The following is a 15,420-nucleotide window of genomic DNA, read 5'->3' as shown; positions in this document are numbered from 1 at the left end:
AGGAGACACCCCCTCTATCCATGCGATTTTCTTTGGCACGTCCTATCACCATATTGCACGTTTTTGGACTATTATATTGAGCATATATTTTGCTTTGGACTTTTTTTCATTTTTAACATGGACTAATTTATTATTATTTATATTCATATTTATTCAACCACCATAAATTCACCTATTTAATTGTTTTTTATCATCCACTTGGCACATCATATGCATTTTTATACTACTTGGCTTGTTTCTATATTTATTTGATTTCACTTAGACACCCATTTTTTGGCACTTCACTTAGATTTGTGACTTAATTATAGCACCTGGCACTTTCCAGTCACTCAGACATCTCTACTTAATTTTGATCAACACTGCCACCTAGTGTTCACACCAATTGTTTTAAGAGTCACTACCCTTTGAACTTTGAGATACTTCACTGCTTTTATTGATTGGGTTGCCTTATTAATGTATTGCTACCAAGTATTTATTTGTGATATTTATTGATGAATGGTCAATTTTTATTATTAATTTATTGACATCTTCAAATATTTATTGTGGCTTACCATCAAGACCATTAGTTACATTATAGGGACCACCACCTACAGCAATAACTGTTTCGGAACATTTTATTGTACCTAGATCTATGAGACACACTTTTACATTTTAATTTAGCATTTGGCAGCGCCAATTACCCTAATATCTTCTCCACTTTCAGATATAGTTTTACTATATTTTTGGGGTAGGCTGCAGCCAACCACACAATTAGATCCATTAGCGCGGAATTCTTTCTTCAATATTCTCTGACACTTTAATTAGTGTTTTCTTCTGCTGCAATGGATATATTCAATTACATCGGAAATAGGGAAATAAAAATTGAGGAGGTTTTTAATCAACAGAAAGCCACTAACAACCATGATCTCAATGGTCTTTTTAGACAATTGAGGCATGACCTAGAGAAACAATTAAGAGTCTGGTGGGACATCTCAACCTTAGAGATGTATATTAAAGAAAGAATGGCCCCACGCAAATTAAGATGGGAATTACATCCCAATGATGGCCTTTCTGATCCAGGCCTAATGGAAGAATGGTTCCAAGTTTTTAACAGATGTGAGTCAGAATTATTGACACAAATCATTGGAAGAAGAAAATTTAAATTAAAGGAAGTAGAAACCAACATCACCAGACTAAAGACCCTCCTCACGCCTTTTTCGACACAAAATGAATATAAAGAAAAAGAGAAAGAACTATCCACAATTATAGCCAAGTATGATAAAGACTTACAAGCGAAAAAACAGAAGAAATTTAATAGAGATATTCTGGACTACAAAAATAACAAGGTCTATAAATGGCAAAGCTCCATAGTGGATGAGAATATGGAAGTTACAGATAACACCTTACCACCTACCGGATCTAGAGAAACTACACCCGATGAAGACGAAGAAGAGGACGAATCTGAAGCACCTACTCCCAGAACTCCGAGAGAATTTTCCTTCAGACCAATGAGGGACGTAGAGAGCCGTGTAGAGGAAACACCGAGAACCAGGGAAAACTATGAACCCCCTAGAACACCCCGTGGAAACCAACCAAGGAGACCGTTCAACCAGAGATACGAATCTCCAAGATACCAATACCCCCAAAGATATGAATCTCCAAGATATCAACACCCCCAAAATTACGAGTCTCCAAGATATCAGATTCCCACTTCAAATAGATTCTCTCCCTTGATGGAGAGGGGATCCTACCCACCCCGAGGATTCAGGAGGAATGAAGGACCCTATGAACAAGGGAATTTTTTTCAAGGAAGAAACAGAGGGAGACCCCCCAGACAGGGAGGTTGGTACAACCAACCACGAGTACAAAACTGGAGAGGACCCCCAAGACCCATGGATTACAACAGACCTATAGGCAACACCTACCACCAAGGAATACCATACCAGAGAGGTTGGAGGAATCCCAACTCTTTCCAACAGAATATTGGGAGGCCGAATACTTGGAACAACCGATGGGAAGGAGGAAACGGACCAGAGGGAAACGTGGGGGGAGAAAGAAAACGAAGAAGAGAATATTAGGAGAAGGAATTTTTAATCTCACTGACACTGTTTTTACACAAGAGGAATTGGAAATTTTAGATTTAGGATTAAAGTATGCCCCCAACAAGAATTTAGACAAATTTGAAGCATATATTGATGTACAGAGATTTTTAAGGAAATTAAATATTAAAAAGTTCATTAACATGAATGGAACTCAGAGGGCCACCGACAACAACAACTCTTTTAAACATACCAAATTAAGGAACCGCTCCACTTTCAACCCCAAAGTTCCAAATAATGAATGCATGCAGGCATTCAAGAAGATGGTAGAACATGATATTAAGAACCTAAAAACATATAACAATAAAGAAAATAAAATCTGGAATACCATAGCAGAAATTGAAAAGAAGAAAAATGTGATTATACGCCCAGCCGACAAGGGAGGGGGTCTTGTGATTATTAGAAAACAGGATTATGAAAATGAGATGCATAATCTCTTGAGTGTTCCTGGTACATATAAACAATTATCCAAGAACCCAAAGAGGGAATACAAGAAAAAATTAGAAGCCTACATCAAGAAAGGCACGAAATTGGGAATACTAACAGAAAAGGAAGCCACATACCTACTCCCAAAAGCAGCAAAGACACCCGTCATCTACTATCTCCCCAAACTTCACAAAAGGTTGGACAAACCACCAGGGAGGCCAATAGTTAGCGGGATCGAGTCACTTTTCTCACGACTTGGTGAATATTTGGATACATTTCTTCAACCACTAGTTAGTAACGGAACATCATATTTAAAAGATAGCACCCAACTGATCAAAGAATTGCAAGGATTTACAACAACAGAAACACAGATCCTGGTGACTATTGACGCAAATTCACTTTACACCAGCATAGACCAGAAGGATGGAATTGAGAGTGTCAGAAAGGCTTTATCGGAGGAAACAGACCTAAGACAAGTACAGATCAACTACATTTTAGAAGGACTACAACTTGCCATGGAGAAAAACTATTTCTGGTATAACAAGACATTTTATCTACAAACAAAAGGTGTGGCCATGGGGGCACGTTATGCCCCCAGCGTGGCCAACATTTTTATGAATATGCTAGAGGAGAGGATGGTCTACGGAAAAAATATTCCACAATTACAGTTTTACCGTAGATACATAGATGACATTTTTTTAGTATGGGAAGGAGCACAAGACACTTTAGACAATTTTATAGAACAACTTAATAATAACCCCTATGGGATTAAATTTACAGCCAATTATGACCAACAACAAATCGATTTTTTGGATTTACAGATTTTCAAAAAGGAAGACAGAATACAGACCAGAACCTTTTTTAAGCCCACGGATAAAAATGGTTATATCCCGACCTCCAGCTGCCACCATCCAAAATGGAAACAAAACATACCCAAAGGACAATACATGAGGATTAGAAGAAATTGCACTAATATTGAGGATTTCGAGACACAAGCAGAAAAACTAACTAAACGATTTGAGGAAAAAGGATACGACAGACTGATTTTAGAGAAAACAATAGATAATATTAAAAATATGCCTAGAGACGAACTATTAAAAACGAAAATTCGAAATAATGACAACAACTTGGAATATGCTTTTATAACTGGTTTTAATAAACAATATAAGTCATTAGAAAAGATTTTTAAAAAGTACTGGCCTATTTTAAAATCGGACAAAGTCTTCTCCAAAATATTACCAAGTAGGCCGAAATTTATATATCGTAGGGCACCTACACTGAGAAACAGACTTGTTCATAATGTCATTAATCCCCCAAAGGAAGTGAAACTCTTTCCAGATATGAAAGGATTCGTTCGCTGTCGTAATTGTTTAGCCTGCAGAAATAACACAGCACAGAAAAAGAAGATCACACAATTTAAGTCCAATGTAAACAAGAAAACTTTTAAAATAAAAAATCTGATCACATGCCATAGTACACATGTAACTTATATTGTCGAATGTCCTTGTAAACTTCAATATATAGGGAGGACCACTAGGCCTTTAATGGTTCGTATCAGAGAACATATTGGAAATATAAAGAGGGGTTTTCCCAAACACAGTTTATCAAGACATTTTAAGGAGGTTCACAATCGGAACCCTAGAGGGCTGATTTTCTATGGTATAGACAGTATAAAGGAACATTGGAGAGGTGAGAATAAAACTAGAAAAATCTCACAAAACGAAACTAAGTGGATTTACTTGCTCGAATCTCTTCAACCCGGAGGACTTAACCTTGATATTGACTTGAATTGCTTTATCTCTGATTTTTAGTGCAGCTACACGTTTTTAGTCTTTTTAATAAAGTTTTTCTATGTTCTTAATTTACCAATATCAGTGGTCTTAAGCTCCAATTGGACTAACATCACTATATGGCAACACTTATACATATTTTTTATATACCACTCCTTTCACATACTAATATCTAAATATAGATACACCCATCACTATAGAATCATTCACTAATATACTTGTCAATAATCCACTTTATCTTGGTCTCACCATCGAGCACATTTAGATAAAACAGAGATTAACACTATACAGTGCAACACACTACAGCTTATTATTTTTATTTTATTTTATTTTTTGACACACCCTTTGAACCAATTTAATTGTTATTTATGGTTTGGTCTTTATGGTATACCACATGTCACCTAGGTATTAGCACATGAGATATTTAATAATGATATATATGCCTTTATGCATACTTATATGATATCCTGTTATCATTTTTTCTGCTATTTGTTTTATATAGTATGTATCACAGTTGCCTGTCCACAGGAACACAATTGCCTTCCAATATCTCATTAATAATAATATACATTACACCGTGATACTCATGGTATCCCGATGCATATACAAGATCCCTTGTATTTCTAACACCATTACCATTTTTAAACATCATTTGGGTCATTTTACATTTAATATGTTATTATTAGTTGTTTATACATAGCTAGAGGTCTATATTATCCCTTTTATAAGACTCATTATTTAATATATTTATTCCCGCTAATATACTGTATTATAATAGTATATACACTTACTCAACTTGGCTTTTGTATTTAGAGAATTAGAAAAGTTGTAATATTCCCCTTGTCATTAGTGCCATCACCAGACTAATTAGGCCATTGGAACTATATTGTAATTATATTATCATATTTTAAGCCACAATATTACATCAATTTCACATTTTATTCTCTTTATATATGCCCACTTTTACCGTATACTTAGTCTTATAACATATATATACATATAGACAATTTTTTACCTTTCTCCTTAATACTTACCATTTGTATCATAGGTTTTAATTAGATTCAAAACACATATGACAAAGTTTTTATCTTCCCGATTATATCTTTTATCTTTTAATGGTTCTTTTATTTTAATTCCTCATATTTATCACTTAATACTCAACCACTAATTCGGACGGTCCCGACATATTCCTCTGTCACCTATTTAAATTATCGGTAAATAAATAAACAGTTTTTCCTCTTTTACATAGCAACTGCTGATTATGGCTCTATTTAAAAACCCATTGGTCGAAAAATCCAAATTGGGTGGAGCTTCAAGTTCTATGCAGTTTTGCATTAACCACATCTGCCCACCAACTGATGACGCGCTAGTATACTTTTTCTGATTGGGCGCTTGTTCCGGTTGCCGGGCAACGTTTTAGGATTTATACTAGCGGGACTCACGTAGCCTCACGCTGCTCCTGATGACGTCAGTCTTATGACGAAACGCGTAGAGCGTAGGCACGTCAGTTCCGCACCTTGAGACGCACATCCGGCCGTTGAGGCGCACGGCGTCCGGATATACCGCTATACGAGGGGTTCGCGGTCCCTACTTTCTTACAGACGTTTTATCCGGTTTTTAAATGTGAGTACTTGATTTTATCTGTTTAATAAAAGAATATACATTACGGTACTTCACTATATGAGTGTTTCTTTACCCATATAATCCCGGACATCATCCTTGCTGGAGCGCTGCTCATTACCCCCATCGCTCATCCCCATTACCTACCATTTGAGGGAGGAAATACCACTGGTCCCACCAGGAAAGGAGAGGCTCACCGAGGTTCATCGGGGTTTACCCCAATTATCCAACGCTGGTTACCCCTGTAGGGGTGCCGCTCTCTGGTGAGTGCGGGCTTTTTAGGAAGGGGAGCACGGAATTCCCTCACCCAGCACCCACATCCTGATCCACACCAGGAGACACCCCCTCTATCCATGCGATTTTCTTTGGCACGTCCTATCACCATATTGCACGTTTTTGGACTATTATATTGAGCATATATTTTGCTTTGGACTTTTTTTCATTTTTAACATGGACTAATTTATTATTATTTATATTCATATTTATTCAACCACCATAAATTCACCTATTTAATTGTTTTTTATCATCCACTTGGCACATCATATGCATTTTTATACTACTTGGCTTGTTTCTATATTTATTTGATTTCACTTAGACACCCATTTTTTGGCACTTCACTTAGATTTGTGACTTAATTATAGCACCTGGCACTTTCCAGTCACTCAGACATCTCTACTTAATTTTGATCAACACTGCCACCTAGTGTTCACACCAATTGTTTTAAGAGTCACTACCCTTTGAACTTTGAGATACTTCACTGCTTTTATTGATTGGGTTGCCTTATTAATGTATTGCTACCAAGTATTTATTTGTGATATTTATTGATGAATGGTCAATTTTTATTATTAATTTATTGACATCTTCAAATATTTATTGTGGCTTACCATCAAGACCATTAGTTACATTATAGGGACCACCACCTACAGCAATAACTGTTTCGGAACATTTTATTGTACCTAGATCTATGAGACACACTTTTACATTTTAATTTAGCATTTGGCAGCGCCAATTACCCTAATATCTTCTCCACAGAGACTAAGGTAACCCTGGAGGAGCTGCAGAGTTCCACAGAAGAGACTGGAGTATCTGTACATAGCACAACAATAGGCCATACGCTCCATAGAGTTGGGCTTTGCGGCAGAGTGGCCAGAAGAAAGCCATTACTTTCAGCAACAAAGTGGCACATTTTGAGTTTGCGAAAAGGCATGTGGGAGACCCCCAAAATGTATGGAGAAAGGTGCTCTGGTCTTATGAGACTAAAATTGAGCTTTTCGGCCATCAAAGAAAACGCTATGTCTGTCGCAAACCCAACACATCACCCAAAGAACACCATCCATGGTGGTGGCAGCATCATGCTGTGGGGATGTTTTTCAACAGCCGGGACTGGGAAACTGGTCAGAGTTGAGGGAAAGATGGATGGTGCTAAATACAGGGATATTCTTGAGCAAAACCTGTACCACTCTGTGTTCAAGGCTAGAACAGAGGTTCACCTTCCAGCAGGACAATGACCCCGAATACACTGCTAAAGCAACACTTGAGTGGTTTAAGGAGAAACATGTACAGTTGTGTTCAGAATTATTCAACCCCCAATGCTGTAAAGGGTTTTAGGGAATTTAGTGTACATTTGTAATTGTATTCAGAATGAAATCCTACAAGGACTTCTTAAAGAACCATATGCAACTAAAATGACATAAATTGGTTTTGTAATACAGTAGTAAATGTTTCTTTTGTGAATTCTTCATTGACACAATTATTCAACCCCTTAAAGACTACCACTCTGAAGAACAGAGGTTCATTGAAGTGTTTTCAATCACGTATTGAAAACACCTGTGGATGTCAGGGAGCAGCAATAAAGCCTAATAAGCACCAATTAGGCAGCTTTAAAATGACTGTGATACTCAGCTCCTTCTAGACATTTACTGGTGTGGTTACAAACATGGTGAAGTCAAGAGAATGGTCCAGGAAGACAAGAGAAGAGTTGATTACTATTCACAGGAAGGGCAATGGCTATAAGAAGATTGCAAAGATGTTAAACATACCAAGAGACACCATAGGAAGCATCATTCTCAAATTCAAGGCAAAGGGCACTGTTGAAACGCTACCTGGTCGTGGCAGAAAGAAGATGCTGACTTCAACTGCTGTGCGCTACCTGAAGCGTAGAGTGGAGAAAAGTCCCAGTGTGACTGCTGAAGAACTGAGAAAAGATTTGTCAGATGTGGGTACTGAAGTTTCTGCTCAGACAATACGGCGCACACTGCGTAATGAAGGCCTCCATGCCAGAACTCCCAGGCGCACCCCCTTGCTGTCTCCAAAGAATAAGAAGAGTCGACTGCAGTATGCCAAAAGTCATGTGGACAAACCACAGAAGTTTTGGGATAGTGTTCTGTGGACTGATGAAACAAAATTAGAACTGTTTGGGCCCATGGATCAACGCTATGTTTGGAGGAGGAAGAACAAGGCCTATGAAGAAAAGAACACCTTGCCTACTGTGAAGCATGGCGGGGGGTCAATCATGCTTTGGGGCTGTTTTGCTTCTGCAGGTACAGGGAAGCTTCAGCGTGTGCAAGGTACCATGAATTCTCTTCAGTACCAGGAGATATTGGATGACAATGTGATGCAGTCCGTCACAAACCTGAGGCTTGGGAGACGTTGGACCTTTCAACAGGACAATGATCCCAAGTATACCTCCAAGTCCACTAGAGCATGGTTGCAGATTAAAGGCTGGAACATTTTGGAGTGGCCATCAGTCACCAGACTTAAATCTGATTGAGCACCTCTGGTGGGACTTAAAGAAAGCAGTTGCAGTGCACAAGCCTAAGAATGTGACTGAACTGGAGGCTTTTGCCCATGACGAATGGGCGAAGATACCCGTAGATCGCTGCAAGACACTTGTGTCAAGCTATGCTTCACGTTTAAAAGCTGTTATAACTGTAAAAGGATCTTGTACTAAGTACTAAGTTTGAATGTCACTTGGGGGTTGAATAAAACTGATAATGATGTGAGCACAGAAAAGACATTTGTGGTTATTTCATTATAAATGTTATGTAATATGACCTAAGTCTGACCTACACGTGCCTCTTTGATTCAATTGTAAGCAGGATGACTGAATGATCAAAATCAATGTCAAACTGGCCAAAACAATCAATTTAATTGGGGGTTGAATAATTTTGAACACAACTGTAAATGTGTTTTAATGGCCTAGTCAAAGCCCAGACCTCAATCCATTAGAAAATCAGTGGTCAGACTTAAAGATTGCTTTTCACAAGCGCAAACCATCCAACCTGAAGGAGCTGCAGCAGTTTTGCAAGGAGGAATGGGCAAAAATCCCAGTGGTAAGATGTGGCAAGCTCAGACTTATCCAAAGCGACTTGGAGCTGTGACTGCCGCAAAAGGTGGCTCTACAAAGTATTGACTTTAGGGGGGGGGGTGAATAGTTTTGCACATTTACTTTTTCTGTTATTTCGTCCTATTTGTTGTTTGCGTCACAATAAAAAACAAAAAAAACACAACATCTTCAAAGTTGCGGGCATGCTCTGTAAATTAAATGATGCAAATCCTCAAACAATCCATGGTAATTCGAGGTTGAGAGGCAACAAAACACGAAAAATGTCAAGGGGGTGAATACTTGCAAGGCACTGTATATGGCTGTAAGTGAAACAGAAAACAGCAGGATACAGTAGCATGTAAGTCATAAGCGGAACACAGAATTACTGTTTGAAATTGTGTCAAGCTAAGAAACCGATGCCGCTAATGTAATTTATGAAGTTTAAAATTGTCGTAATACCTTCATTGGCAACTCACCAACAGCTACAGAAAACACACCAAACCAAATAAAAGACTAACTTGTTAAAACTTGTCAACATTAGAAGAAAGCTAAAATATACCAAGAAAAACAAAACACCACAAAATAGTTGTGAAACTAATTCACCAAGGGTAGTAGAACATGGGAAAAACACACCCTCTAAGCAGGGACTAACACTTGCAAAACTTTTTAGCCAGGGTGTGTTGTTAATAAATCTGGTTTTTGCAAGGAAGAAAAAAATCTGGTAAAACCTCTAAACATATATCTAAAAAAAAAAAAAAAAAAGCCCAGACTGAAATGGGAAATTATGCGGTCATGAAAAAAAATGGTAGGTTCTCCTAACTTATAAGACCTGCATTTAACAGCAATCAAGGATAATCCTACTGTATTCTGTCTCTAAGTGTATGTAAGCCCAAGAACAAACATTTTATATATTGCAGCTTAGATGATGTGGCTGCAGTCATTTCTTTTCTTCATAAACACCAAATCTTGTCATAGGTTTACAACAGGATATCACCTGAGTGTAATCTATAGAGAAGCAGGTGAAAACATTTCAGATATGAACAGTTCTTTGTGTACATTAAAGAGGAACTACACTCACCTTAGCTCCAGTGATGTGAAACCCAGGAACTCCCAGCTGGCCACTGACATCTTTCCAGTTATTGAACGCCGGCAGCTTTTACTGCCGGGGCGGGGATGACGTCACTCGTGCGTATGTGCAGAAATTCCATCGGCTTTGGCATTGCTTAATATTTACATTGAACTGTGTGGGGTTGGGGTCAGGGCGGTAGCAGTAAGGGATTAAACCGATATAAGCACCTTTCCCCCCTGGGGGGGGGGGGGGGGGACGGGCAGTTGCATTATTATAACATATTACACCCTAAGTATGGGAATAACATGTAACATGTTACAAAAGTGAATGTATCCCTTAATTTAGTTGAATGACGGGGGGATTCCCTCAAATCGCAGGGAAATATGATACAGGATCCTGTCAGAACACACTAGCTCAGGGGAGATCGCTGTACTAACATCGCATAGTTCGCACAACAAGCTTATCTCGAGCTGCTCAGTGTTTTTTTTTTTTTTTGCTCAGCCCACTGGGTTGGACACTAGGCAGAAAAGAGTTGTGACTGCCCTATAGGCGTAGTCCAGGGGGTATACTCCCACTTCCTGCTGTAGCTCTTCAGTTTTGTAACCAGCAGTGTCAGAAGACCATAAGCCCCAACTCATTAGAGGGGCGGGTGCTGTGTACGTCAATGATCATCAGAGAAAAGGATTTTACAGCACGACAAAAATCCAGTTTTCTTTCGTTCATTGATGGACACAGCTCCATATCTTTTTTGACCCTTGGGACATCCCAAAGCAGTGTCAATATGACGGGTGGGAACACCACAGTAATAAACCTACTTCTCAAAGGCTAAGCGTAACCAACCAGGTAAAACAGGAGTTCAACAAGGAAATTTGAGCTCACCTGGCAAAAATGTACACCCTCAAAGAGGAATAATCCTCTCCAACAGCGGCCTGCAAAACCTTGCGGCCACCTTTCGGCCAAAAGCGGCATCAACAGATGCCAACATATCTACCCTATAAAATTTTGTGAACGCGTGCACGGATGACCAGGTGGCCACATCCAAACCTACACCACTGATGCCAGATGACTAAGCGCCCTCGTAGAATGCGCCTTAAAAGGAAAACTGAGGATCCTGACATTTAACACAATATGCCTGCACCACCGTCTGCCTGACTGCCCGAACCACATCCAAAGAATGAAAGGCAATCTTTAGGATGCTTAGGCTTAGAACACAAGGAAAGCAACACAATGCTTTCATTTTAAATGGAAACCAGAGACGGCCTTAGGAAGGAAACTGGCAGAGACACAGCACCACTCTTATCTCCGTGAACCACCAAGTAAGGTGAACAACAAGACAGCTGCCAACTCCGACACTCTCGGTGCAGAAGAAAAAGCCACCAAGAAGGCTACCTTCTGGGACAATGTAAGCAGAGAAATCTCCCAAATATTTTCCAATGGCGGTTATTGAAAACCAACACCACCAAGCTGAAATCCCACGAGGGCAACGGAGACCGTATTGGGGGGGGAGCCAAGTGGCGAACCCCCTGAACAAAGGTGCGAAAAAAAAGAAAGCGTGGCCAAAGGACAAAGAAAGCAAACCACCGATGGCCGAACCTGGACCTTGATGGTAGGCCAGGTGCTGCTTAACACCTCGGAGGAAACCAACTCTGAATCACCAAAAAGGCGCGGGAGTGAGCCCTAAGGGATTCACATCCACAAAATATTCGCGATGGTAAAACTACCTAAAAGTAGATTTACTAGCTTGCAGTAGTGTGGGAATCAAAGATTCAGACAACCCTCTAGCCTGCAGCACCTGGCTTCGACAGCCAAGCCATTAAAGCCAGTGACTATAAAAGCAAGATGGAAGATTGGCCCTTGAGCCAACAGATCTCTCTAAGAGAAAGTTACCAAGGAACATTGACGACCAACCGTGTACCAAGACCGGCAAAGCCAGTCTGGAGCCACTAGGTTAGCCGTAATCCCTTCTGCCTCAAGCCTACTCAGGAGTCTTGGCAGAAGTTCCAGAAGAGGAAAGCTGTATTTCAGACGACATCAGCCTCAAAGGAGCCACCAGTGCATCCGTGGTGTTGGCCAGAGGATCCCAAGATTGTGCCACAAACCCAAACAACTTCCTGTGGACATGGAAGGCCAACAGGACAAACTCGGGAGTTCCCCACCAGAGACACCAATGATGAAACACCTCCAAGGAGATGTCCAGTATACCGATAGTCAGTCTGGATTCTTCCAGAGGCCAGATCCTCTAAACACAATCCGTGTCAAAAACGCGCCACCCCACCCAGACAGGCTGGCATCCATGGTGACCACCGTCCAATACAGGGAAAGGAAGAATCACCCTGTTGAAGCGCCAGAGAGCGAATCCACCGAAGAAGGGACCTTCTCATACCCCAGCTCAACAGGATCAGATTATCTAGAGACTGTGGATTCTCACTTCACATTAGCAAGAAACTCTCTTGCAGATGTCTAGGATTTTGGAACTTGTCCTATTGGAGGAACACCATGGCTGAGGCAGAGTCCAGAACAGATCCAGATAGTCCAACTAGGTGGGCAGAACCAAAGCCAAAAACTGGAAATTAAATTTCCAACCAAACTCCTAAGGAGTCCGCACAGTACTCTCCCGGTTGTCCATCAGAACAGTCAGACTCGGCTCGTAGAAGATCATCCAGGTAATCCAATACCGCAATCCCCCGCTGACGCAAGGATGCCAACACCGGGACAAACACTCGCGAAAGCCTGAGGGGCTGAGGTGATAGCTCTTGACAACGCTCCTTGCACACGACAAGCGGAGGAAGCACGGATGACCATCATATGACGGAATAGGACGGTAAGCCTCCTAATATCGATGGAGGCCAGAAGATCCCCCTGAGGTAGGGATGCCACTACCATACCAACGGACTCCATTAGAAAATTCTGTACACGCACAAAAACAGATCAGAACTTGAGGTCCAAGATTGGACGTACCACACTTTCCTTCCTAGAACCTGCAAACATGTTTGAAATAAAAGCCAAGAAACAAACTTTTCGATTCAAGGACCAGAACAATCATCTCTTGTAGTAAGTTTTGCATCGCCCCGAATAGACCTCAAAGACAGTCTGGGGATAAACGCAGGTTGGAAGGAAAACACTGCACTAGAGTAAAAGATCAAAAACGCGATCTTGTAGCCAGGCGGATGAAATTATGGACCCACCTGTATGATAAGGGAGGTCCACGGGTCCAGTGAAAGCAAAGACGTCCTCCCCCACCCCAAACACGGTTGATGGCGCACCTTGAGGCAGAAAAAACCTTGTCAGCAGATCTGGAAGGACCTGCTCGCGGCATACCAGACCGGGTCCGAAAGGAACTTCCGGAGGAGGTCCTTCCAGGGAGACTCCGAACAGGCGATTCCCGCAAAGCAAAGATCACACAAGGCCTTCTTGACAGCCTGGTCCACAGACCAGTATATTAGCCATATCATGTGCCGAAGGATATTGCTGTCATGGATAGCCCAGAGACTAAGGGAGCCGCATCCAGAGAGGCATCACAGACGAACTGCAGCCCCTGGACCAAAAGCCAGCCAGCTCCGCAGGGGCAGGTAGAGAGTGTTTCCCCTCATAGATCCCAGCGCAAAAGCTGTGCCCATTTGGGAAAGTCAGAGACATCAATGCTATGGTGAACACCGGCCCAAGGACTGAACCGGCCACAGTAAAACATGTGGTGGACCAAAGTCCAGGCTCTCCTGACAAAGGGATCTTTTTAAAAACCAGAGACTCCTCCACCAGAATTATGGTGGATTTATTCAGCCTGGAAACCTGAGAGTCCCCCACAGGTGGGACTGCCCACGTACTCAACAGGCACTCCTCAAGGGATACCATCTCATCGTCAGAGCACCCGAAGTGCGTGGACGTAGACCCAGCAGATTCGCTATATACCAAGCCCACCTGGAGAAAATAACAAGCAGGAGAGGTCGCCGACCACAATTCCAAATTGAGACGCCAGCCAAAAGGTCCACAAAAGGACCACCTATTAGACCAGCAATAAAAAAAAAAAAAAAAAAAAAAAAAAAAAAGAGGGTTGCCCTCCATAGAGGGCATAATAGGACCTAGCCTCCTTGACAGGGTTCAAGGGAGGCACCAGGCTGACCATGTGGCCTTGAGGGGAGGGGGATGCCCATCCACAGCTCTATCAACCCAGTCAACAGGTTGGACAGCTTGGCCAGCCAGCCGCGAGTAGGCCACAAAGCTGCGGCCTACATTCGGGGCCCGATCAGGCCGCGTGAGTCACGTGTCTGCCGGCAGCTCTGTTAGCTTGATCAGCAGTTCGGACATCTTGGTCAGTCGCTTGGAAAGCTAGTTTCGTCAGCCGCAAGTAGGCCGCAGCCTAAATTTTTGGCCCGATCCGGTCGCATGAGGCGCGCATCTGCTGGCAGTACCAGCCACTATATAGCACCTCAGACAGCTTGATTAGGAGCTCCGACAACTGCACAAGCAGCTCATACAGCTTGGCCAGTAACTCAGACAGCTTGGTCAGTCACTAAGACAGCCGTGAGTAGGCTGCAAAGTCGCGTCTAAATTTTCGGCCCGATACGGCCATGTGAGGCGCTGACCTGCGGATAGTGAAACATCTGCCCCCCTCAATCGCTGCAGGGAGCCCAAAGGACATCCCCGCCCCAGTTACTAACCCCCAGGGGACCGGGAACCCGCTCAAACCCCCCCCGTGTGCGATCCGGACAACGCGGTAAGCAACAACCACATCCACCCCCCTCTTCTGGAGCGTGTAGCAAAGCCAGCTCCTACCTCACTGAGGGAAGGGGGAAGTAAAGGTGGGTTGGGGCCAAAAGACCCACTGTGACTGTTTAGAGGGGCTGGGGGCATGGAGGGTAACCCAGGGGTCCGACCATCCTAGGGAGGGGCCCACGTCCACCCCGAGGTACCACAAAGGGAGAGGGGGGACACTACTCACCACACCTTGGAACCGGGAGGGCACTGCTCTGGGCAGATCACCTCCTCATCTTGGAATTGGGGGTGCTGTGGGCCAGAGGTATGTTGCAACTCAGGCCGCGACCGCGAGAGGCGTTTCACTCGCCGGCTGGTGGGGCTAAGTGATGAAAGACCTAGTGCAGAGCTGCGATCTGCACG

General features: G+C 42.2%; 1 protein-coding gene across 1 annotated transcript in view; it reads right to left on the bottom strand.

The window, feature by feature from the left end:
- Window positions 1-15,420, bottom strand: part of MAN2A1 (mannosidase alpha class 2A member 1) — a 370,906-nt gene that overhangs the window by 21,528 nt on the left and 333,958 nt on the right. The gene's annotated exons all lie outside the window — the stretch shown is intronic.

This window comes from Pelophylax lessonae (genome assembly GCF_965119305.1).
Source record: "Pelophylax lessonae genome assembly, chromosome: 1".
NCBI lineage: Eukaryota > Metazoa > Chordata > Amphibia > Anura > Ranidae > Pelophylax > Pelophylax lessonae.
Note: the sequence above shows the minus strand (reverse complement) of the source record. Positions and strands in the feature narration are given on the sequence as shown.